General features: G+C 40.3%; 1 protein-coding gene across 3 annotated transcripts in view; it reads right to left on the bottom strand.

Moving 5' to 3' along the window:
* The window catches only part of lrfn2 (leucine rich repeat and fibronectin type III domain containing 2), a 401,482-nt gene extending 377,397 nt beyond the window's left edge, over positions 1-24,085 (bottom strand). For 2 of the 3 annotated variants that reach the window (XM_062973477.1, XM_062973485.1), the window contains exon 1: positions 22,839-24,085. The gene's annotated coding sequence lies outside the window, so the exon portion shown is untranslated. The remainder of the gene's footprint in view (positions 1-22,838) is intronic. The other variant, XM_062973470.1, reaches the window with a different exon arrangement.
* Positions 24,086-26,309: the final 2,224 nt, after the last annotated feature.

Below are 26,309 nucleotides of genomic sequence, written 5' to 3'. Positions count from 1 at the left end.
TTAAACTGCATTATGAAACAGTGTAGGTGAGGCCTTGAACATTCAGATTAAAATCTGGTGCAGATTCCTCATCCCACTGACACAGAACTACTATCTAACACTTTGATCTTTCCCACTTTGAAAGAGCATGAGGCTCTCTTAGCAACAGTCACTGACAGCGGAATAAGCCCAGGCTGCAAGCCATGAGAATTAACCTTGCTCTGTTCTAGTGATATATGAAGAACAAATCCTCTCTCTTAAAAAAAGCCATGCACAGAGATACATTCACATTCATTTCTTCACCAAAATCCTCCAATCTCCTTTTGCTTCTTCAGTCAGAACACAGCTTAGACTGTAGTCTGAATTTCATTCTGCAGACTCTGTGGCTGAGGAATTTAGGCTTGGTTGCTAGGGATATTGATTTTCTGCAAAACAAAACAAAAACAAAACCTCCAAATGATCTTTCTTTCCCTTTCTTTCTTTCTTTCTTTCTTTCTTTCTTTCTTTCTTTCTTTCTTTCTTTTTTCGTGGCTGTGAATCTCCATGCACAAACACCAGTGAATCCTCACTGAAGGCATGCCAAATGTTTTGAGGATAGCATGGCAGTTCCAAAATCATTTCTGTGTGGATAAGCAATTTGTGTTTAAGCATATCAAGTAATGTGGAACTTTGCTGTTTGGCTTTTCTCTCCAGCAGATCAATTCAAATGCATTTTAGATGTAATTATATTTATGTCTCATATTTATAGAAATCCCCTGCCCCTGCAGGATATAAAACAAGGCAATACATATTTTGATTGTGAAAGATAAACTGCTTATTAGCAGCACATGGTTTTGCACCATATGGCATTAGGAAAACTGACAGTCTCTAAATAACTGCAGCTAAAATTGGAGAAGAAATCTGCTAATTTTCCAGTTCACTATTATATGAAAGTGAGACAAAAATCAGATGCATACACAACAGGAAACTGGTATTTTCAGGATCAGCCATGGTTACTTTACTAGTACTGCTAATAACTAGTGTGGCAATGTGGTTAAATTGATAAACTGAGACTTAGGAGATATAAGCTCAATTCTTTACTAAGCCATGGAATGAACTGAGTGATCGTTGGTTAGTCTGTTATTCTCAGTCTGACCCATCTCATATAGTTATGTGGGGTGTGTTGGGCTGAGCTAATTAAATTAAATAAATATGTAAAATAAATAAAAGGCTGATATGGAAATATAAACAAAATCAGAGCTGCCTTGCATCACACTTGAATGGTTACAATACATTACAAGCTATGAAGAACACCTAGAAAATACCAGTAAGAGCCAGAATATATGTAATCTTAAAAGTAAATGAGCATTTGCATTTTGATGCATCCATATATTTTAATTCAAATTTCATCATTTAGAGGAGTAGTGGTAATTAATGGGGTCAGAACAGAAGTGGAGGAAGGCATTTATCAATTTTCTCCGTTGCTGTGATACTGAGCAAAAATGTGACTTCCAAGACTACTGTTTGCACAGATAAGAAATCTCTCACTTCGTGATGTTCCACACAGCAAACATTATGACATGATTAACCATTCCTGCTGTGTACAGTTATACCTTAAATACAGAGATCAGCCACTCAATATACCAACTTCAGCTTGCAAACAGGTATATATATGCATGTATGTATGCATGTATGTATGTATATGTATATATACACACACTTTTCCTGCAGATCACTTTTTGTAGTGTACAAACAAACATTTTTGAAGGATGCTAAGTGAAATACTCCCAGTTCTCTCAATAAGTTATTGTTGCTGCAGTTCATTCAAACCTTTCCTCCAATCTCTTCATTCCTATAGAAAGAACACAACTTCTTTGTGCTCAGTAAGTAAGGATATAAAAATGACAAAAATGTTCTTGAGAGAGAGTGTCACTAGTCCAAGAAAATGTTCAAATGTTCAAATGCCATGAAGGACTCCACATTTATGATTATATTGGAAAATTTGTTTTCAACATTTTTAAAAAGCATTTTTTTTCGCAAAAGAAACAATTTTCTTTGTGCTAAATATACTTTTCTGACCAAAAGTAGTAGTTTGCATTAAAAATCCATGACAGGCAGTCCCCAAGTTACGAACAAGATACCAGTAGGTTTTGTAGGTTTGTTCTAAAGTTGAATTTGTATGTAAATTGGAACAGATACATTTTAAGTGTAACTCCAGCCAAAATTACAGTGTATATAGTTTAGCTTTGGATAGCATAGGGAAGAGTTTACATCTCTGTAGTATTTGTTTTGCTGTCTAATCTATGCCCCCTGTTCAGAAGATTTCACCTCACTTTCTATCCCTGTGATAATTGGATTTTGAAACATTTGGCTTGTCATGGAAACAAGGATTAGTGATAAAGCTCCATTCAAGACACCTTTTCAACATGATAACTTTTTCTGGAGTGAAAAAATTAGTGAAAAGAAAATTGAATGTTTGTGAGGGAACATTCATGCTATCTCAGTTTCTCAAGTCGCTCCTGACACACACAAAAAAGACTACATGAGTGTATTGGTGTTTTGTATATAGAGTTGGGGGAGTGACTCACCTTTTGACCAGGCTGCAGATTAATGCACCCAAAATAAAATTACCAACTCATGTATAACTCTTAATTTTTTTAGTCAAAAACCAACACCCCAAAAATACTGGATGGACTTATCCATTGGCCAATATAAAAATGTACTTTAACTCTTAAAAAAAGGGAAGTACTCCCTTCTTTGAGTAAGAGTAGGAGAACTTGAAAGAAGCACTGACTCCCTTTACTCTCTCCTCCATGTCATTGTTTCTGGCCTTTTGAAATGCATAGCGAGAAAATGACAATGGCAGTGACCAGGTGTGGCCAGCATAGTCAGGAGGAATTGGTGCTCTTCTCACTCCTTGATTTATCCATGGGCCAAATCAAAATCCATAGTTTTGGCCCTAAAACCTGCCCTCAACTTATATACAAGCGTGCTTTAAACATTAGCATATATAATACTCTTGATTTGCACAAATACTGTCTTGTACCTAAGTAACTGGACTAGCATTTATATAATGTCATGATTTGTTCTTGTGATCAAGGGAATGACTTAGCTTCACACCTTTCCAGTTCTAACATGAAATTTCCAAACTTATGCACAAGTTTAGGTAGCTTCCCATCTAGCTTAGGACTTTAGTTGATTACTCATTGTGATGTCCCATGGGCCCCTGGGTCGTGACCATGGCGCCATTATGGATCAAAGTGATGAGGAAATGGGATTTCTGCCGTTTCAGCAAGAGGTTGTTCCTTTCCAGATGCCTTTTATTGACAATTCTAGCCCGGAGCTCATTAAAAAGGACCTTGAACAGGCGCCTATTCCCAGCACCTCTCCCCCCTTTGCGAGAAGGGAATTTTGGGAGGCTAGCCACTCAGAGAAAGCGCAAACACGAAAAAGCGCCCGATTAGTGGCTAGACAGAGCGTTAATTAGCTCATTTCCCCTGAGAGTTCTTAGGGAGGATCGCATCTGGCTGAAGATGTTGTTTCAGTTCTTTTCCCTTGGGAAAAGGAGCATTGGACACCTGCTTTGCAGGATGATTTGAAGTTCTTTAAAAGTTCCCCGCACCGGCTAGTCCTTGCGGAGTCAACGTGTGTGAATTGGAGGATTAACCTCGCTTCCAGCCAAGTGTGGACTGCATTTAAGTCCACTGTCTTCCAGCGTTTTCGTGCCTTGCCAAGCCGTGTTCCTTGACTTGTCTTGCCATGAATCCAGTCTTGTTTTGCCGTGCCGTGTATCCAGCCTTGTTTCCAGTTCTTTGCCTTTGGATTTGTTCTGCACTCCAGTGAAAGACTTGGACGTTTTCCCCACTCAAACTGCTTGTAAGTCTGAGTGCGTTTCGGTTTTTTGGATTACAACTTCAAACTCTAATATTATATATTGGACAATATATTACTGGACTATATTTGACCTTTCCTGAAAGGTCTATTGATGGACTATACTTTCTACTTGTTTTCATTTTAATTCCTTAATTCCTTAATAAAGATATTAGATTGTTTATTGGCTTCCAGTGCTCACGCAGCCAGGGGCGTCACACTCATTCACCAAAAAAAAAAAAAATCCTCAGAAGATCCTTCTATGGGTATAAGCTATCCCCACCTGGCAAGATGCCAAACCCAGCATCCATCAGTGAATTCATGGGACAGATCTCTATGTGACTCTCACCAAAATGCAGCTGAAGTTCCTCCATGCAAAGCAGAACAGTGTGACATGGAGGTTGCAAAGTTTGTAAAGCCAGCTGGACATGTGGATAATGACAAAATAACAAAGAATGAAGATCTGTAATCTATTTCTTCCAATTAGAGCATACCTATTGAATCAGGAGGATTTGTCTGTTCGCTATTCAGCAATGGAGTTAATGAGTCTAGTTGGCCCTAACAAACAGAATTCAGACCAAGGCTAGCTTTCATGACATCCTGTAAGTAAATCTACAGCCCTAATGGACTGTGAAAAGCTTGTGATCCTGAGAAATCCTGGCCAATAGCGAGTATCTAAAGGGACCTGATGTTAAGATATTTTGTTCTGCTCAGTCTCTGCAGGATCTGCTAAGTCATCTGACCTGACTACAAACACAAAGGTGAGCCTAAATTTTGAGGACAAGAAATCAATGTGTTGTACTGTAATTTGAAGGAGGAAAAAAACCAAATACACAGTAAATAGGAAACCACAAAGTTTCCTTATATTTTAGCTAACTTATTCAAAATATGGGACATCATTTTGAAAGACATTAGAAACCTGACACTGGATAACTTTTGTTTTGTTTTGGTCAATTCAACTAAAGTCACCTCCCTGTCAATGTCTATATACGATCTGAAAAGAAACTAGAGTATATAGACAGGGCTTTATTTTCCCCTTTTTGTTTTTCTTTTATAAAGCAAATTTTGTATAGTTTGGGGTCTGGGGGCTAATCACAAGTCATCAAGCCAATGTCAGTCTTGAATGGAAGAATGTGTAGGAGGACATGGCTTTTGTAACCTGGTTTCCAGTTCATCTAGTCCAGTGGTTCCAGGTGTTTGGCCTTCAACTCCTAGAAATCCTACAGCTCGGAGTTATAGGCCAAAACACCTGGGGACCCACAGGTTGAAAACCACTGATCAAGTCCATCTCTATGGACTTAGTAATGATAGAAACATCTGCCAGTTTTACTTTCTCTTGCATGTTTTAAATTCCAACTTTGTCCATTCTAAATAACTGATTTCCAAATTTTAATACATTACAAATTATTTTTAATAAAAAGAACTACAGTAAAATTTTCTCATTTGCAAGAGCACAGCTCACTATGTATAGCTGTTTTCAGTATGAAAAGGACAATAAAACAGGTGTTAAAGATGAGAACTGTATAAGAAAATAAAATGGAAATTCTATGGCCAGAATCTGGTAAGTCCACTATGCAGTGTAACTGCACCAGACTAAATTATCGCTATAGAAAGGACAAGGCCTGTGATGCTACAGACACAAAGCAAAGAAGGCACTGGAAAAATAGGTTGCTTGGAGTTAACAGATGTTTCTGCCTTCCATTGGCATTGCAGAGCAATCCTGGAAAAAGTACCATCATTATCATACTGTATCATTAGACCTAACCTGGTTGTTCAAACCCAGGCTTCCAAAATATAAGAATTTAAAGTTCTCAGCCTGGATGACAGAGTCTGGTCTAAATTCTTTTTTAATTCTGACTAGACTACATCCATTGAATCTTTTAGATTAATGTCTTTGTTAATTCACAATTCAACAATTAGTTAAATTGGTTTTTGCCAGTTGGGATTAATAAACAGGAAGCCAACCTCTGTTCGTATGGACTTTTCCAAATTTGACTCCCTCCTCCCCCTCTCTGTAAATATAAAGTTCTTTCTATATTGATCATGAAGACTGAATTTTATTAAATCATTTTGGAAGTCAACTTCAATGAATTTCTCACATATTCCTAAGGCTTATTCATTGATTCATCGAACTCCAGACTCCAGCTCATTTCATTTCTCCACACTTTAAGTGACAGTTACACTTATCTGATTGATAGGTGCTGGAGCTGGAAGGAAGTGGTTCTTTAAAACTATTTCTACCCAGCCACTAAAAGTGAGTCCTGTTCTGAAACTGTTGCATGTTTTAAAGTATCGCAATCAGCTGGGCAGGTCTTTTTGTTTTCACTTTTACTTTGTTGGGTATAGATGAGGATTTAATATTTTCATTTTTGCCACAGCCTGCTCTGGTTGGCTGGCTGGACCCGGCATGCGTCAAGAAGCATGAGGGGCCTAGAACCTCCTGGGAACAATAATATAAATACTGTAAAGGCTGGGGAGAAGATGGCAGATGAGGATAGCACCCGCTCCCTCAATTACCCTGCCCGGTAAGATGGGAAGGGGATTATAGGACTCACTGGGTTTATTTTATGTATTTTATGTTATCTTTGAAGTGTTGCTAGGGTTGTCCCTTTGGTGAGGTCAGAACTCTCTCTGTGTGTACATGTCTTGTAGTTGCCTGCCAATTTATGGCAGCCCCGTGGATTTCACAGGGTTATCTTAGGGAAGGAATATTCAGAAGTGGATTTGCTTGTCTTCTCCTCTGAAATATAGTCTACAGCATCTGATATTCAATGGCAATCTCTGATCCAAGTACTAGCTAGGAGTGAACCTGCTAAGCTTTCAAAATCCGATGGAATCTGATGCCTGCTAGATATTTAAGACTTCATTGTTTTGACTATTCTTTAATTTCCTGCAGAGAGGGTAGACCAACAACCATTTTTGAAATGGCCTTTGTGCTATAGAATATTTTCTTCTAGCTCTTGCTGGCTGTATATCTGTGACTCCTCCTGGGCATGGATAGTCGTAGACTATCAGTGTTCTGGAATTCTGCCAATGGTACCACTGCAATACATTTTACATAAAGCTGTCTTTGAAGGTGGTTTGAAAGGTACAGTTCAAGTAGAACACAGCTACTCAAATGGTATGCTCAAATCACCTGCCTTCAGTTTTAGAAGAGTAGTACTTGTAAGCTGTTCATTGCTGACCTCAACTCCATATGATGATGCCTACTTTTAAATGGCTTGGGATGCAGATGCTATCTCCATAGCAATTTACCCATAATCACAATTTGTTAATGCCCCAACCATGTGCCCTCCCCCATTAGAGACACATAGCATTATTTCACTGTGTGTTGCTTTTTCTTGGTGCCAGCACAGAATTACAGAATCCTCCCCAGGAATTCTGTCTGATAACAGGGTTGAGATTCATTTTAGTGTGAGTCAAATTCTGTTTATTTCACATAAAAGTTGTAGGAAAGTACAATAAAATCTAAGTGTTACTTCAAACTTTTTATCTATTGCTTCTTTTGTTTGTAATGTAGTCTAGATTTCAATGCAGAAACAATCAATGGTCTAATGAAAGCATTAAATGAAACAAAAGATGGTTATTTGCCTCAAAAGTGACACAAGTTCAGCCAACTTTCTCCCAGTCCTATGTCGTGGAGACATTATTTTGTTATTTCAGAACCTCATTTCTAAAGTATTCCAAATTCATGTTGATAGTGCATATTTACTAGCCACTTGGAGTGGTTCTTACCTTTAATGGCATGCTTTTCAAAGGAATAATAGATTTAAAAATATTTTGAGCTTTTGTTAACTGCAGCTTTACTAAATTGTTTCATAAGCCTCTTCGCTCGTCGGGGGAGGCCCTCCTCTCGCTTCCACCAACTTTGCAGTTGCGGTTGGTGGGGACGAGGGAGAGGGTCTTCTCTGCCGTGGCCCCCTGGCTGTGGAACTCGCTCCCCAGGGAGATTAGGCAGGCCCCTACCCTACTCTCATTCAGGAAGAGCCTGAAAACTTGGCTATTCCAGAAGGCCTTCGTTGACTGATCCTTGTGGGATCATGTTATTTACCTATTAAGCAGTAGACCCTCTGGATGGTTTTTAGGATTCATTCAGCACTTTAAGTATTACACCTGCTGCATAATTATCCCTCCCTGATAACTTGATATTGCTTTGCACCTTGGCCTGGATCTTTTGACCCAAATCGGGATTTTAATATTATTGTGTATATTGACTTTTATGACTGTTTTTAATCATGTTGAAGTTTTACTGCTCGGTTTAATGTTTTATCTGATTTGTGCTGTCGTGTCTGGGCATGGCCCCATGTAAGCCGCCCCGAGTCCCTCCGGGGAGATGGGGCGGGATATAAGAATAAAATTATTATTATTATTATTATTAAGTTGTGGCAGTTAGCAGTTGCTGACTTCCATGTCAGAGCGGATTTATTCTGAATTTTATAAAAGCTATCCAAAATGCAAAACCCTACTCTCAAATAGATACAATCCTTTGGATAACTCCTTTAAAACTTAGACCAAATCCTAAAGTATTTTTTTCTTGCTTATATGAAAGCCACATGTGCGTTTGGGCTGTTTTTTTGGAACTGAATTGTGATTTGGACCGTAAAAATTGTTGAATGGTCTGGAACTGTACTTTACACCAAGAAAGCAATGGTATGGAACTGAAGTGGATGCCCCAGGCTCCTGTCACATTGGCGCTTGCCCTGAGAATACACATGCATAGAACCGAGCTATCCTTTGTATGGATGACACACCTTAACATGGTCCTATGTCTTGTCCTTAGCTCAAAACCTGAAAACCTTCCTAAGAATTTAGTCACCGACATTCCTTCATCCTCAAAAGATTTAAATCCTTCCAGAAGTCTTCCTTTTGAGTGGATTATTGGAGGAGATAATAAACTTTTAAAAGGCCAATATGATTATATTAATTATTTTATCCTTTCCATCTTTATGTGTAGTCATGACCCTTTATGCAACAGTTCTTGGAAAGACTGCAGTACTGAGCATTAAGATTTTGGGTATAGTCCATGTAACTAGCTACCCTACATCAACCCACTGATGTTTCACGGCACATCTCTGCAGCCTTTCCTTGTAGTTCAGAATATGAAATGTCATTTTGAGTAGTACTAATGTCTTTTTCAACTATCATGTAAATAATGAGATAAGAGACAGAGAGCATGCTACCATTTCAGCATACCCTTTCTTGTCTTCTCTGCTCAACATTAAGCCAACTAAAAGAGAAAAGGAACAGCACGCTATGAACGTACTCTCAGCTGACCTCCTCCTTAATCTGCCTTTCTTTTCTTGTTAAGAGTAGATGCTGACATGGACTGGGATGCACCAGTCCAGCCTCTTATCTTGCAGCCAACCAGAATCTAAGCCCCAGGATTTGTTGGCTATTCCAGGACCCATCTCTTTATCTTACCCAGTTTAACACAATGGTTGTGACATCACAACACCTGCTGGAAGAATTAAGAGGCTGACTCTTTCTGAAACACTGCCTCCACCCCCACAGCCTTTTCAACACCTTTGAATTAACCTAGATGCCATGATCTCTGATATTACTCTGTTTTAAATCTCAGCTGCTGCCTACTGTACAACTGCCAGGTTTTTTTTAAATAGCTCTATAAAGATGTGTGGATTCTGTGGTGTAGTACTCTAAAATAAGTCATTCATTAGTGATCTTAGGTATAGTATAAAAAAGGATAAAATAAAACATGAAATATGTTTAGAGAATGTCATTTGTGCTTTAATGGAATGGATCGAGGAAACCACAAAATGTGATTTTCCTGAATGTTCATCTATGGATTTATCTATGACAGCTCAACAGCGCATTTGACTGTTATTACTAACTGGAACTCGGTGTTTTTTGGATTGATTAAAAGCCATGCTGCCTGAAAAGCTGTAGTCCACTAGATCTGGAAGTTGTAGTCTAATACACCAGGAAGGGATATGGTTGGATAAGGTTCATTTAAATAGTATTTACCAGAAGGAGAGAGAGGGTATTTGTGAAGAAGAGAGGGTCAGGCACTAGTCTAATGCACAGCTGGACATATTTTGTATGGTAATAAAATAAAATGGCAAATAGTAATGATTTATTTATTTATAACATTTATATCCCGCCCTTCTCACCCGAAGGGACTCAGGGCGGCGTACAAATGATGACCTTGACAATAGTGATTCTAATCAGGAGTAAGGTTATTTATGAAAACAAACAGATGAGAAAAAAGCAAAAGAAATAGAAAATGTTAATGGCTACATTTGGTGCCATATTATTGGAGATGATTACGTAACTAATTAGAAACATTCATGAACTCAAGATTGAATTTTGTAAATAAAAAGGCAATGTCATATATGTTAAAAAGGTACATAGGAGTACCACTATTGAACAAGAAAACTATGCAATGTGCTATGCTATGTTTTAGGATACTTGGGCAGTAGGACAAAAATATACTAGGATATAGACCCCCCCCCCCCCCCGCCGCACACACACACCCCACACAACCCCCAGCAGGCTGTAATATTGCTTCAGTCAAAACCAGAACAGCCACCTAAAGTTGACCTGGCTCTGTGTAATGAAAACTTCCTTGCTTAAGAACAAGCAAAGGCTTCTGAATAGACATTTGGGTGAACAGAATGCTGTATTTAATATGCTTTGATTTATTCTGATTCAGCAAGGCTGTTCTGCTGCAGAAATTAAATGCCACAACATTCATTCTGAAGGCTTATTTTATAGGGTACATTTTTTAATATGGATAAGGAGCTCCAAGACAATCAAAGAGGTGTTGTGAGTGAAGAGAGAGTCAGCTAATAATAAATTGTATGGGTACTACACCAGAAGGCCTTGTTTGCATAATGGCAATAAGAATGTTTTTAACAAAATGAAAAATAGTTGACAAGGGTTTGAGAAGCTGATGAGAAGAAACAGGGACTGATAAGAATCTTTGCACTTTGGAATTTATTCTATACAAAATTTGCATGAATTATTTTGTGGAGAAAACAGCATGGAAAATAATATTTCAATACAGAAATAGAAGTTCCGGCACAGAAAATGGTATAATAAGGGATTTATTCTGGGTAAATTTCTCACATGATTTGCTTGGGAAACATCACTATCTGTGCACAATGATAGTTGTTGCAGTGATCAAGCATTTCTGTGTTCTCAAATAATATACTGTATCCAGTATATTATCCAAGTGTCCAGAGCACTTGATGAACCAACTTGGACACAGTATATTATTTGAGAACACAGAAATGCTTGACCACTCCAACAACTATCATGCCAGACTACATAGAGAAGCCATTGAAATCCACAAGCATGTGGACAACTTCAACAGAAAGGAGGAAACCATGAAAATGAACAAAATCTGGCTACCAGTATTAAAAAACTCAAAAATCAGAACAGTAGATGGGAAGCAACAGTCTGAGGGCAGAGGAGCCCCAAGGACGGCTAATGACTCTGAACAAAGGATGCCCCCCAGGCAAGAGACAAACCTTTCCAATGCTAATTAGGGTGATTAACTGAAACATTAACGCTGGCTTCCAACTGACAAAGGACTCTTGTCACACCCTGGAGTCTCCACAGATATATATTTTTACCTTCCTTGCCTAGTTTATCCATGCCTCACAATCTCTGGGGATGCCTGCCATAGATGTGGGCAAAACATCAGGAGAGAATACTTCTGGAACATGGCCACACAGTCCGAAAAACATACAATAACCATTATATCCCTATGGTTGCATTTGATTATCTGTGAGTGAACATCAGAGGAAGTATTGGCTGGATTTAACATAGGAAGTATGGTTTGTTGACTTGTCTCAGACAAGGTGGAGTTTAGGGAACAAGGTTTCTTTTCTAGATGCAGTTATAGTGCACTTGAAAAAGCAAATCCATAGCTTCAGGGTGTTTCTTAATCTGATGTTGCATATGGCTCTTCAGGTTCATGCAATTACTTTAATGCACCAGTTGTAAGTTTTCATGAACTGGCCTTATATGGCAATATTTAGCCATGACTTGATCACATCAAGTCTAAACTCCAGCGCAATGCACTTTTCATATTGCTATTACTGAAGACATGGGGATAAATGTTGCTACTGAGCTGCTAATCAGTTCCCAATATTAACATTATGTTGTGTTATGCTTCAGTAGTCTCTAAGGGGTCACCTTCCACTTCAATTCAAAAATGTTCAATTTAACCTTTTAAATCCCAAGTGCTTGAAAGGAATGATTGTATTGTTGTGAGCTTGTCCAAGATCTGCAAGATAAATAGGACCTTGACTGCAATTTCCAACTTTTTATATGGTCAGTCCCAGATATTAGAAAATACACAGAGCTAAAACTGATCCGCACCCAAAACTAATCCCCATTAGGGTAGTTAGTTCAGGATTATCTCAAGTCTTGCGTTTTTAGAGCAATACCTGATATCTAGGGCTGCTATCTGGTGACTTCATTTAGTGTTATGTATTAAGTATAAATCATAACTAGGGTGCATCTGCACAAACCATATAATGTAGTTTGAAGCTGGCTCAAGAGCAGCTTAATGTACTCCCCCAGTGTATGCTGTTGTCCATTAAGTCTAAAATGGTGTGTTAAAGATGTCATCAGAAAATCTGGGAGAAATCAGATATCATGCTGCACATGATCAGAGTATATCACATGCAGGGCTCAAAACTGGATTGGGAAAATACAGAGCACTTGTCAGGACAACACTAGCACTGACTCATTTTATAAAACATGGAAACAGCCGACTGGAAGGTAAACAGTTACTCCCCTGGGAGGAAAACCACATCATTCCCATGGTCACTCTTACTTTCCACTCCTTTGTTCATTTTCCCTGTGCTTTGCCTTGGTCCAATCTGCAGCCAGTAGATATTGTGACCACTGTCCCAGCCTTGAACCATTTATTGGGGTATTTGTGTAGGCACTCTACAGTACAAATTGATAACTTTAATCCACCTCTAAACTGCATTACAGTGTCAGTCTAGAAGCATCCCATTACATTTAGATGGCAGGGACAGGGAGATAATGTATTTTCCTGTTTGAAAATTAGGAGAGAAATCTTAGCTAAAGAGATGTACTCAGATCTAGACAAAATGAAGGGATTATACTTTCTCATATATTTTGAGAGTTGGGACAGGAAACATTTAACCAAGCTTACTGGCTTCTAACCAGAGGGAGGATGCACAGAAGAGCACAGACAATTGGGAGGGAAGGAAGAAGCTAACCAAGTAAATACACAGATATCCCAGAGAGGCTTTATAAGTTGAATCTATGAATCAAACCAGCCTTGCATATTACAGCTGAGCTGTAGATTTTCACACAGTCTTTTCTCTTTTGCTCGAGCCCACTGAAACTGGAAAATGTGATCCTTGTTTCTCACTGGATATGACCTATGGAAACTAGAGACTTGGGGCCATGCCCCTAAAGCTCTTGCAACTGTAATTTCCACTTTTCCCACTTTTAGACCATGGGTCAGCAAGGCACATATTTTGGACTTGGGCTTTTACATTGTGCAAGTGGTCAGCGGATATTGTCTTTTGAATGCTGCTTTGCTCTAGTTGTGCCACTGCTGCTTATAGCTGTTGGGCACCCTGTTGGTGGTATAAAGAGAAAGGTAATATAACAATGCTTAAAACAATTAATCATTATTACATCATGCAAAAACCAACATATCTGCCATATTCATATGTGACTTCAACATTTTTTCCCTCCAGAGCATTCCTAGGTAGCATCTGTCCTGGACCAGTGGGTGAGATTCCACAAAAGACAATATTCAGTTTATAGATTCTCTTAAAAGATTTTATAGTGTTCAAAAACAGCTCGGTGTTTAAAAGATATTTATATGGAAGACTGCTCACAATAATTTTAATAAATGCTGTGATGGCTGCATTTTCAAAAAGAAATCACAAATGTTAATATATTAAGGAAATGAAATCACCTATTTGTGGGCCCATTGGTCTAGCAATAAGGCAGCAGTATTATTATAATAATTATTATATAATTTTAAAAAATCTCCTTCACAGCCTTTTTCCTGAATAACAACTAATAAGAAATGGAAAAATAAAAAGAAATCCAACCTGAATGTTTTAGAAACAGAACCTCCAAAATGCCATGTTTGCCATTTCCCATGCAGCATTTTTGTGAACTGTTTAGCAACATGTTTACATCTGCTTGTGTCATCCAGGCCATTGGCAGCCATCCAAGCTGAAGGTAATTCAGGTTATTACAATCAGGAAAAAAAGCCAAATACAAAAAAAACAATGAAAACTCTCCCATTACAATCTGGAGGTAGGGTAGGATCAGAAATGACAGCTGGGACGAAGTTAAGCGCTTTGCAGTCATATTTCACAGGAAATGGAATTTGATCTTTTTTGAAAAAGCATTTATTTTTACACAATTAAAATGCTGCAAGCCATGGTTTGAGGCTATTGCAGAAAATATTCTGGATAAAGATTATTAAAGGCATATAGAACCTACATCATAATTTGCATTATATCTTGGCAAAACCATGGGGGAGAAATCCAAAGTAGTAAAATTATTTTAATCTAAAACAGCACTGTTTTAATTCAATACTAGGAGACCAAGAGCTGATAATTTAACATTTAGTGGGTCACCTTTCACTTCTACTTTTCTTTGCTGTTATATTCATTTTTCTTATTTTGGTGTATTATATCTTAGTTTTTTTCATGATTCATAATTCTTTTCTCACCCTGGTCTTTGCACACTAGTTTCTAGCCTTTTTTTTTTCAGATTGAGACTCGCAATGGCTTATGCCAAATGTAACATTATCAGTATAGTTAACACCAAATGTTTCCATTTTTTCATTCATGCTGTATCCCATCTTTCTCCAAGTTCAATTCCCAGGATAGCATAGAAACAGGAACTAGACCAAAGCCATAGATTTGCAGTCTTATCAAACAACTTAAAAGCATTTAAAACATAACACAATGAAGAGGGGGAGAGTATCCATCATTAATACCAACCACCATTAAAAACCCTTCTGCAACAGCCTTCTAAATAAAAACTTAATTTCCTAAATAAAGCAGAAGAGAGTCCAATAGGCTAGAGCAATAGTTCTCAACCTGGGATCCCCAAATGTTTTTGGCCTACAACTCCCAGAAATCCCAACCAGTTTACCAGATGTTAGGATTTATGAGAGTTGGCCAAAAACATCTGGGGGCCCCAGGTTGAGATCCACTGGCCTAGAGGCAGCCTCTGAGAAGGTCTTCTCTCTTTTCCTCACCAAATGTCCCTGTGAGGGCCATAGGACTGACAGAAAGGCTTCCCCTAAAGACTTTCAAACTCAGGCAGTATGATGTGGAGAGATATGGCCTGTCAGATAATCTGGTCCAAAGCCAAGTGGAGTTTTACAAGTCATAGCCAGCACTCTGAGTTCTGTCACAAAACCAGGTTGGGTAGATGCCAATGCCTATTGACGTTCTCCTAAAAAGAAGTATCTATTCTCCCCATAACTAGCTCCAGTCAAGTAGCCACAGTCTCCTGGACCTGCTTAAGTATCCAAATAATATCAGAAAATTAAAATATTAAACACATAGTTAACTAAATTATAGCATTAAAACACAATTTCATTAACAGCAATAGGCAAGACAGGGTTCATTGCATCAAGAAAAACCCTCCTGAGAAACCAGTCAATAGCTAATAACTCACATGAAATAAAACCTATTTGCCTGCTAGCAGAAAAAATGAGAGAGAAGGGTAGGGGGGAGGGAGGAAAGGAGGGATGTGACAGCTTTCAATGGAAGGAAGCACCATCACTAAGACACTTTTATACTGTTTACCAAAAGTGCTTCTGAGGCCCTTCTCCACTACCATATAACCCTGATTATCAAAGCACGTTATCCACATTATCTGCTTTGACTGGATTATAGGAGTCTACATTGCCATATAATCCAGTTCAGAGCAGATAATCTGGATTTTATATGGCAGTGTAGAAGGGGGTTGACAGTAGTGAGGGTGAAAGAAGGGCCTCCCCAAGGGTCTCAAAACCTGGGAAGGCTGAATTGAGAGACTATGATCTTTCTTCCTTAAGCTCCCATTCATTCTCTCCTTCTCTGAGCTGTTAAGCCTGCACCTTCTATCTATCTTTGATATCAAGCAAGTTTACCCAAAAAAAGCTTGAGAACCCTGTTAACAGTGCAAATCAACCAATGGCAGCTCAAGGCCCATTCTTCTTGTCTAGCTCTTCTGTGACATCATAGCACTTCAGCCGAACACTCTCAGAAGCTTTGTCTCTACAACCACAGCATCCCTAATGTACTGTGCTTTTTTTTTTTCAAGCTAGACTGGCATCCTCCCCCGCCCCACCACCAATATCCCAGAGACTGGTAACATGTTTGCACTCAGCTAGCTGCAGTTGTGTCTTTCTTTCTAGGAAATGGTCCAGGGATTAGCAGTCAATGGCTCACTGTCTGGCATTGGTCCATGAACCACAACTTTTAGTAGTGCAGACAATAGTTCAGTTTAATCAATAATATTGTCCAAAGATTTTGCAATTCACTAACCATTCCAAGATGCATTTAGGTGCTTTGGGAGCATTTTGCATCTATGCATGAGGGGGCTACACCAGTTTTATCTTCACTATCTCCATTTCACTTTTGAATATGAAAATGGCGAAGATGCCACATTATTTTACTTGCATGTTGATATGACAGACCGGGGTTCTCAAACTGTGTTCTGCAGAGCCCTTAGTGCTCCAAGGCACCATGCTGCTCTTTTCTCCTCCTGAGAAATGCAGGGGAATTAAAGTTTTAAGCTGCTGGAAACAGCAGCAGCATCTTCCCAGTTCACAGACCCTTTCTCCCCCACCTCCCTAGCTGCCCAGGCTCTTTTTCTTGCCTCTCAGACCCTTTCTCCTGACCTGCTGCACTACCCAGACTCATTTTCTTGCTCCCCAGACGCTCCCCTGCTTTTTTTGCTTCCAAAACCTTATTTCCCTCCTACCACTCAAAGGGTGCTTTTGCTTTGTGTTTTTCCTGCATGGCAGAAGAAGGGCAGACTGGATGGCTTGTGGGGTCTCTATTACTACTACTACTACTACTACTACTACTACTACAAAGGTTGGATGGCCATCTGTTGGGGGTGCTTTGATTGTGTTTTCCCCACGTGGCAGAAGGGGGTTGGACTGGATGGCCCAGGGATGTCTGCTATTGTTGTTATTATTACAAAGGCTGGGTGACCATCTGTTGGGGCTGCTTTGTGCTTTTCCTGCATGGCAGAATGGGGTTGGACAGGATGGCCTCGGGGGACTTCTACTGAAATACTGTTAAGTATATGCTGGTTAAAATTGTTCTTCATTTTAAATATTGTTTCTTTCTTTCTTTCCTCCCTTTTTTTGGACTGTGTGAACTAATGCACACAAACACTCACCATCCATCTGCCACTGGCCCAGCCCATGCCTGATATATATATGTTAAATATAATGTAATATAATATAAACATTTCTTGGGGCTCCACAATAAACTTTTGCTTCAAAAAGTGCTCTGCAGCTGAAAAACTTTGAGAACCCCCATGATAGACTTTTAAAAGACTGTGGGTTCAGACTCTCAACATTTTGATAATCATCAGTCCCACTGCCATAAATCAATGCAATACATAACCATGGAGAACATTTGTATATTCTCATATGAGTAATAGAAGTGTACCAAGAAAACAATGGGCCTAATCACTAAAATTATCTTTGAAAAACCTGTACCTCCGCTTCAGCGATCTTTATTAACTAAATGTATTGCATTGAATATATTGTTTTAACCTACAGATTTTACAGGAGGGATATAATTTAAATGTTTTATAGTTTTCTTTTAATCCAGAAATGAAGGAATGGGTGGAACATTCCTGAGATGCTTCCTTCTGTGGTTGGGCTCTGACAACACAATCCTACTTATTAATTTTTACCATATTCTATTATTATCATCTAGAGACTTTAACAAATTGACATACTTTTTAATAAGCCTTTAGAGTTTGATGATACAAACAAGCTTTTATAATGTGAGCTCCCAGTAGTCTCTTAAACACTGGGAAAATTGGATCTCATTTGTAAACACCAGGAGTTTTTTTTCCCATAAGAAAGTACTAAACAAAAGTGTCTGGTATGCCACAAAGAAATGCCAGGAGCTCACTGATGGTTTGCGTAGCACTGGAAGGCAATAGATTCCATGTTTTAGGGCAGTGGTTCTCAACCCATGGGTCCCCCAATGTTTTAGCCTTCAACTCCCAGAAATCCTAACAGCTTGTAAACTGGCTGGGATTTCTAGGAGTTGCAGACCAAAAACACCTGAGGACCCACAGGTTGAGAACCACTGTTTTAGGGGAACAGTTTTAAACAACCCACCCAAAGAACAATCCCCAACAGGTGAAACTCCATAGATAGATCCTTTAACATTTGGATTGAAATCCAAAATTGATTCACTGCCTCAGTAGTATGGTTGTCACTATAATGTGGGTCATCCTATGTGATCCCTTCCTGGGAATGCCAGGGTGATGCACTAGAAATTGAGCAATCAGGATGAATTCCATAGGATCCATAACTTGTAACTGAGCAGGATAAAATTCCATAACTGTCCAGAATTTAGAAGCAGAACACTTAATTTGAATATACGACATGCTATCTAAATCGGATCCCTCCAGATATTTTATAAAAACATTCTCACCATCTTTATTCTCATGAGCAATAGTCAGAGAGGAAGATATCTCAGCATCCAGACATGTGGAAAGAGTGAAATGGGAGATGCTAAAGTTGTTAGGTTTTCCACAAAGCAATATGAGTCAGGTTCTCCAGGTTGCAATCCAGTTTAAGACTGGCCAGGACCATGTGAGGTAGGCCTATGTAAGGACTCTGTAAGTCTTATGAATGTCCCAGATCTATATAAATCTCTCAACCATTTGTTGGCTACTTGGGTATAAAAGGTTTCCTCAGTACACATGCTGCCTGTTCCTGCAGCAGAGGAAGAATGCCACACCAGTTGAAATAATAAGAGACAGATCCCCAATATTTGACATCTAACAAGCCAGTGTGGAGTGTATAATAAATGTTAAGTCCAATCTGTTGTAAACAACACTAGTGCCCATTCCTACCACACAGCGATATATAGAATTTTATGCATTCTTATTATCTTAATAGAGCTCCAGATTTTAGGCCTCAGTTCCAAATGAAATGGGATGTATGGGAACCTTAGGGCAAGCTGATATGGAAATCCCTCTTTAGTATTTCCTTTTAAATGAGATGTTGTGGAAATGGGGCGAAAGTCTTACTTAGTTTGATGCCTGAGACACTAGAGAGCTGTCAGCTGTCATTGTGGGCAGTCCTGGCCTAGATGGATCCATAATTTCTTTAAGCAAAAATAGCTTTACACTATCTGTCATGTAATAGGCTTGAATCTCTAAGTGTTCTTTTCCAACATCTCTGAGAAACCAAAGAGTTTCAAACTCCTCTGCAGTCATTTTATTACTTAGATTTTTTTTTCATTAACGATCAAATTGTATTCAAGTTTAGGATGTTCTGATTTGGTGCATTTGCCTCTACTTCATTGTACCACTCAGTTATCTCTATGCCAGGCCATAAATAGATTTTAACAACATGCATAAACACACAAAAGGATGCACACACAAAACCACAGAGATTTTATCCTTTTCTCTTTAAAATTGTATCCACTGCATTTAGGCTGCTTTTAGATCTTTTAGCAACCACAGATCTAATAAGAGGCATCTAGCTTGTAAAGATCTACATTTTGAGTGATCATATATATTTCATACATAGGAAGTATAAATCATTTCTCACATTCTACAACCCTCAAGAAATAATATATTTTATAGAAAACCCATTGACTGAATTGAGGTTCAGTTAATTTACTGTGTGCTCCCGTTGTTCATGATGTCCTCAGTGGTTTAATATAATCTGTGTTTGTTAAATAATTTCCCTAGTTACAATCAAATTGTACCATGATTTCTATAGTCTTAATACATGTACTGTAATATTTCACTCAGAAAAGAGAAAAAGCAAACATTACAACAAACGGGTTGATATAGGATGACTATCAATGCATCACACAAATAAAGCATGGTCACTGAAGTGTGTGTGTGTGTGTGTACACATATATCCTGAACCAGCAACTCTGGCAAATATATAGTGGATTTTGTTTTGACTTGTGCAATGATCAGCAGGTTTGAATCTGGTAGTTTTGAAATATGTATCCAAAATTTTCTTTAAAATTGGTGTGTGTGTGTGTGTGTGTGTGTGTGTGTGTGAAATGAATCTCATTTCATTATTCTTGTATGGAAAAAAAAGAATTTCAATTGTCCTTTGTCACCCTGTATATAACAACATTCCCTAACTGTAATCAAAGTTGTACCTGATAACCTCTCAGTTCTGCGTCACTCATGCCTGCCCTCAATGCTTCAAAACACCATGGCTCTCATAAATACAAGAGAGATAAGCATTTCTACCCAGACATCTCTTGTTTATGTGTGAAGAAGTTAAAAGCATGAATTGGTTTCCATTTTTAAAAGTAATACTGAAACATCTTGGAAGAGAAACAAGACCATGCTCAATTTCTCCCCAAATGTTCAATTCTTTTCACTCCATGTTGTGGCCAAGAAGCTAAGGGGAAGAGTAGTACCCAGCTACATCACCTAGACTGAAACTGGTTTCAGAGACAGTTTCTACACACAACATTGCCAGAACCCTTTCCACATGATTATTTACACACAAGCACTCTCAAAATGGGTATGAGTATGACAGTCACCTTTCAAGCATCACAGTGGATAGATAGACATTTCTCACCAATAGACAGGGTGAAAAGAATTGTAAGGGACTGTCAGAGACCTCTTGGCCTCTATTCCACTTGGTAGACATGGACAGGGAAATGACCACCGAAATGATGTGTTCACATGTTCCCAAAAGGAAAGGAGGAAAAGTGATTGTAGTCCACATTTGACTCTAAACATGTACTCTTCAATGGTAGCAACAGTGAGGAAGAAGTGGGCAGGTTGAAGGGAGGAGCAGCAAACAGTGGTGCTACCGCTGCCTGCAGGGGTGGAAATGTACATGCCAGATAGTCTGGATAGAAGCAACTCTGTGTGTTGGAACATCCGTCAGACTGAGATAAGAGCTTGAATCTAAATTCCATTGATTTCATCAGTTACAGTGCAAAAAGACACGGTGTTTTAGAAATCCCATGATATTGATTGTGCAAAGCTATGCAAATATATATATGGAGCATTTCTGCTTTTAGTGTCTTCAGTAGATCATTCATTATAAGGAGGTTTGCAGCTGCCTTTGCTTTCCTCTGTTTTGACAGGAGTATGCAAACAGCATGGACTGGGCATGTGCCAATACATAGCTAATGGCATGATAACTATATGCAGCATTAACAAGTAAAGGAGTGGGGAGAGACTGCAAAAAATCTGAATAATAAAAGTAATACCCAGCCATCCTGTGCTGTGTCATCATTGTGCCACCAATTCCTGCACACACAACCATTCTCGCAATAAAATCCTGGCTTATTGCTAATGACATCTGAAGTGCCATAAGCTAATTGACAGAGCAGACTATATGTCTTTGGAAATTGAACAAGTGGAATTGGATGCCACCTCTTTGACTTTTGATTGTTTGTGACAGATACTGTGCCGATGTTGATCTGATTGGTACAGATATTGGGTCTTTGAGGCCATCCCTGTTTACCTCAGCAACTCATTTGCTTGGGAGAACAACAGACCAAAAACTACTCTTGAGACAGTGTTCATCTTTTGATTTTCCCCCTTCCTCTGAGTGGCAGGGATGGGATACTCTTATCCATTAAAGCAATCACTGAGCACAGAAAAAAATTCCTAGCTTCTTTTATGCTTCTTTAGCTTCTCAAGCAAGTGAAAATTACCAAGCAGATGCACTCTCTCAAAACAAAAACCCAACAAAAAACATTAACACATTCATCCTACAAATAAATGTTCTTAATTCTTATGGAGTAGGTTTAAAATGTACATTAAAACACTGGTTGTCTATTTTGTACATAATCATGGGGGGGGGGGGGGGTGGAGAAGCCAGAGATGCAGATCCATCACAATGTATCCAACAATTTTCTGTTGGGTTGTCCCCGTGTCATAAATGACTTCTTCCTTTAATCTGTTATCCGTTCTGGAAGGCCGGCTTATTATATTTGTGCCTATGTGTATAAAGCTGATAAATTGAGCAATAGGCACGTACTGTACAGTCATATTGCATATAAACACCACCACTCCAAATTCAACTACCTAATTCTTTGGTGAAAGTGTAAACATCTGATGACGCTGGAGTGACACAATTATAGCACATTCTTACTTCAGTGTCTATTCACGAGCCATGTTTTATCATATGTCTAAATTTGGACAGTTCTAACTGGCCAGTCCTTTGGAAATCATTTTATCTCTGTGGGATCAAGGTTTCCTGGGTATCTGAGACGTCAGGGTTTCACTTGGTCTCAGTTCTTTTTCCATGGAATTTCTACTCATTGTCTGCTGTCATGTGTCTTCTAGTTGCTTCTCTTCTCCTGTCACTTCACAAGACCCTCTGTCCTTGAACTGTATGTTTTCATATTCAGTGGAGTTTAGCTGCATAGCAAAGTTCTTTCTTTTTTCAATCCCTAGGTGGCTTTCACATTTTTTCCTCACCATTTTACCCGAACCGAATATCCATCCTGCACCCACATTGCAAACCCTGCTTGATCTTTGATCTGCTCCAGCATGGATTATGTTCAATTTTGACCAACAATTTGAAACATCAGCAGTCCATGAAGAAACTACACTTCATTTCAACACCTTTTCCATTGTAAAAGCAACACCAAAAATGGGGACAGAGAAACCCAGGATGATTTTCTTTCAGGAGATCTCGGTGACAAAGATTTGTAGCAAGGCAGAAATAAAGTTAATCATTTCCCCTTTAATACCATTCAAACCATTTCCCTGGCCTTAAGGGATTTGATTTTATATACATGGAGAGTTTTGAAAGGAAGCTTTCCATTTCTTACCTTTCAGAAATCACATTGATCCTTGGTTTGATAAACCAACCTCCGGAAGGGACCGACTTTGGCTTGCTATGCCATTCCTCCCCTTTTCTTGCTTGCTTGCTTTCTTTCTCCCTCCTTCTTTTCTTCAGAGGCAGATGGAACCACAATATTTTTAGAATCCCCAGTCGATCCAGATCCAGCAAGGCAAAAAAAGCGAAGGATGCTTGCAGATGGAACCTGATTCAGCGGAGTCCAAATGACTACAGCCAGGAGACTCCTCACTCAGTAATATCCACAGCACACTCACTCACAGAGAGAGAAAGACAACACCAAAAAGAAGGAAGGGGGAAAAGACGGTGTGTGTAGTAGAGGAGAAACAGGAGGCAAAAGATTAAACTTGTGCCTCTTGCTTTCCGAAAGACACTCGTTTTGAATGGCTAAGCATCCTGGCGCTTTGTCAAGGGTCCGTTTGCCAAGGCATCCCAGGGTACCACATGCCAAGTGTCCAAGTTCACGCGAAGCAGCGCCTGTTTCCGCGTGTACGTGTGGATGTATGAGAGAGAGAGAGAGAGAGAGAGAGAGAGAGAGAGAGAGAGAGAGAGAGAGAGAGAGAGAGAGAGAGAGAGAGAGCGAGCAAAGGAGGGGGATGCCGCTCCTCACAGACACACGCGCATCCACCAAGACAGGGACACGGGTGTGTGGGTGGGTGGAAAGAAGAGGAGCAAGAGAGCGGGGAGAGAGGGGAAAGCCAGCGGATTAGAGAGATCTCGGCAAGCGCTCTAGATGGCAGAACCTGCCCGGCTTGGAAGGCAAGCAGGGTGGGTGGAAGGAAGAAGGGGAGGAAGGAGGGGAACCCACCCTGGCAGAGCTCGGGCTTGCCTCCTCCTTCTTACCTCTCCTGCCGCCTTCCAGGGCGCAAGGGAGTTCTCTCTGCGCCACAAGGCGCCTCCTGACTCCTACCCCTTGCCCAGGGTTTGGCGTCTCCAAAAACAGCCAAGGTGGCACCGAGGGCGTGGAAAAGGGGAAAGGCTAGGCATAGGAAAGAATAGAAAGAGCCGGTGGGGGGGATATATATATATATATAAGTGGGCGGTTTTCAGGAAGGGTTGGGTCATCTCGGGAAGGCTGAGATGAAATGAGACACAAGGTTTTTCCCAGCGTCTCCAAGGAAGAAAGAGGGTTTGCTTTATGTGTTACCAAAGGCTTTCAGGACCGGAATCACTGGGTTGCTGTGGGTTTGTTTGGCTCCCCCCCCCCCCCCCCCTTATCTCTTTTCCTCTCGGACTCAACAGTTCCAAACTCCAGTGCGGACGGGGTTCGGTGCCGCCGCTTGGCTTAAGCCGTTGCGTAAGGAGCACGGCCGCCCTGCCCTCCCTGTGCGCGTGCCCGTGCGCGCGCCGGCCCTCCGCTGCGTCGCTCGCGCTTCAGTCCTCTCCACTCCATCCTGGAGAAGAGGCACGTTTGTCAGCAGGAAGCCTCGCCTCCTCTGCATCGGGCTTGGGAAGAGACCTTGCTGACGCTCTCCCTCCCCCGCCCCATGCCCTTTTCTTTCTTTCGCCGTTTTCCGGGCTGTATGGCCATATTCCAGAAGCGTGCTCTCCTGACGTTTCGCCCACATCTATGGCAGGCATCTTCAGAGGTTGTGAGATATACTGGAAACTAGACTAGTGAGATTTATATATCTGTCGAAGGTCCGGGAGGAGAGAAAGAACTCTTGTTTGCTGGAGGAAAGTGTAAACGCTGCAATTAATCACCTTGATTGGCATTTAATGGCCCTGCAGATTCAAGGCCTGGCTGATTCCTGCCTGGGGGGATCCCCACTAGGAGGTGTCCGCTGTCCCGGACTGCCTCATGTCTGGAACTCCACTGTTCCCAGAGTGTTGCACTAAATTTACTGTCCTGATTTTAGAGGGTTTTTTTTAATACTGGTAGCCAGATTTTGTTCATTTTCATTGTTTTCTCCTTTCTCTTGTAACTGTCCACATTCTTGTGGATTTCAAGGGTTTCTCTGTGTAGTCTGACATGGTCGTTGTTAGAGTGGTGCAGCATTTATGTGTTCTCAAATAATATGCTGTGTCCAGGTTGGTTCATCAAGTGCTCTGCTAACACCTCCCAACAAATGATTCCCCAGGCAGTAAACAGCCAGACCTTGAAGCTGCAAGGCTATTCAGTGCTAATCAAGGTGGCCAATTGTAACATTCACACCTGCCTCAAACAGACAAGAGTTCTTTCTCCCACCCTGAACATTCCACAGATATATAAACCCCAATTGCATAGTTTCCAACAGGCCGCACAACTTCAGAGGGTACCTGCCATAGATGCAGGTGAAACTTCAGAAAATAATGTTTCTGGAACATGGCCATACAGCCCAGAAAACTCACAACAACCCAGTGATTCCAGCCATGAAAGCCTTTGACAACACATCGTTTCACTCTCAGTCTCTCCTGCAGCTGCTGTGAAAGCCAGATGACCAAACAGCGCTTTAAAAAAAGGACAGAAACCAAATGGGCCAAGGGTGCAGAGTCTTCTGTATCAAAACCTCCTCCACTCCTTTCAAGCTGTAAGAAAGAAACAGCCACTCTTCTTGGGATATTGGTATATTTTAGTAACTTCTTGGCCAGGGATTATAAGGGGAGTGTGTTAGCATGGAGACAAGGAGGAGGAGAAGTACATTCTCAAGGTGGAAATGAGATGCGCTGGTTTGAAATCTCTCTGATGCTGTGAAACAAACCCCAAGCAGATCATTTGGGAAGTAGGAGGACCACTGCTTTCTTGAACGCTGACTTTCTTTCTCCCTCTCCCTCTCCTCTCATCAGGCATTCTCTTTCTTCTTGCTTCATCTGGTGCAGTTTTTGCATAAGGCTCTGGGGAGAAGCAGAAGCCTTCCATGATATAGGATCAGGAATACCCCATCTGAAATGACAGATAGAATCATAGAGGTGGAAAAGACCTTGTGGGACATCCAGTCTAACCCCTGCCAAGAAGCAGGAAAATCACATTCAAAGCACCCCTATAGATGGCCATCCAGCCTCTGTTTAAAAGCCTGCAAAGAAGGAGTCTCCACCACAGTCCGGGGCAGAGAGTTCCATTGCTGAACAGCGCTCATAGTTAGGAAGTTCTTCCTAATGTTCAGGTAGAATTTCCTTTCCTGTAGTTTGAAGCCATCGTTCCACATCCTAGTCTCCAGGGCAACAGAAAACAAGCCTGCTCCCTCCTCCCTATGACTTCCCCTCACATATTTATACCTGATCCTCATCATGTCTCCTCTCAGCCTTTTCTTCTTCAGGCTAAACATGGCCAGCTCTATAAGCTGCTCCTCATAGGGCTTGTTCTCCAGACCCTTGATCATTTTAGTTGCCCTCCCCTCGACACCGTCCAGCTTGTCAACATCTCCTTTCAATTGTGGTGTTCCAGGTGTGTTCTGATCAAATCAGAAGAGAGGGGTAGCATGACTTCCTTGGATCTAAACACAAGATTTCTATTTATGCAGGC

Source organism: Anolis carolinensis, chromosome 1 (assembly GCF_035594765.1).
Source record: "Anolis carolinensis isolate JA03-04 chromosome 1, rAnoCar3.1.pri, whole genome shotgun sequence".
Taxonomy (NCBI): domain Eukaryota; kingdom Metazoa; phylum Chordata; class Lepidosauria; order Squamata; family Dactyloidae; genus Anolis; species Anolis carolinensis.
The sequence above is the reverse complement of the archived record's forward strand: the minus strand, read 5'-3'. Positions and strand labels throughout refer to the sequence as shown.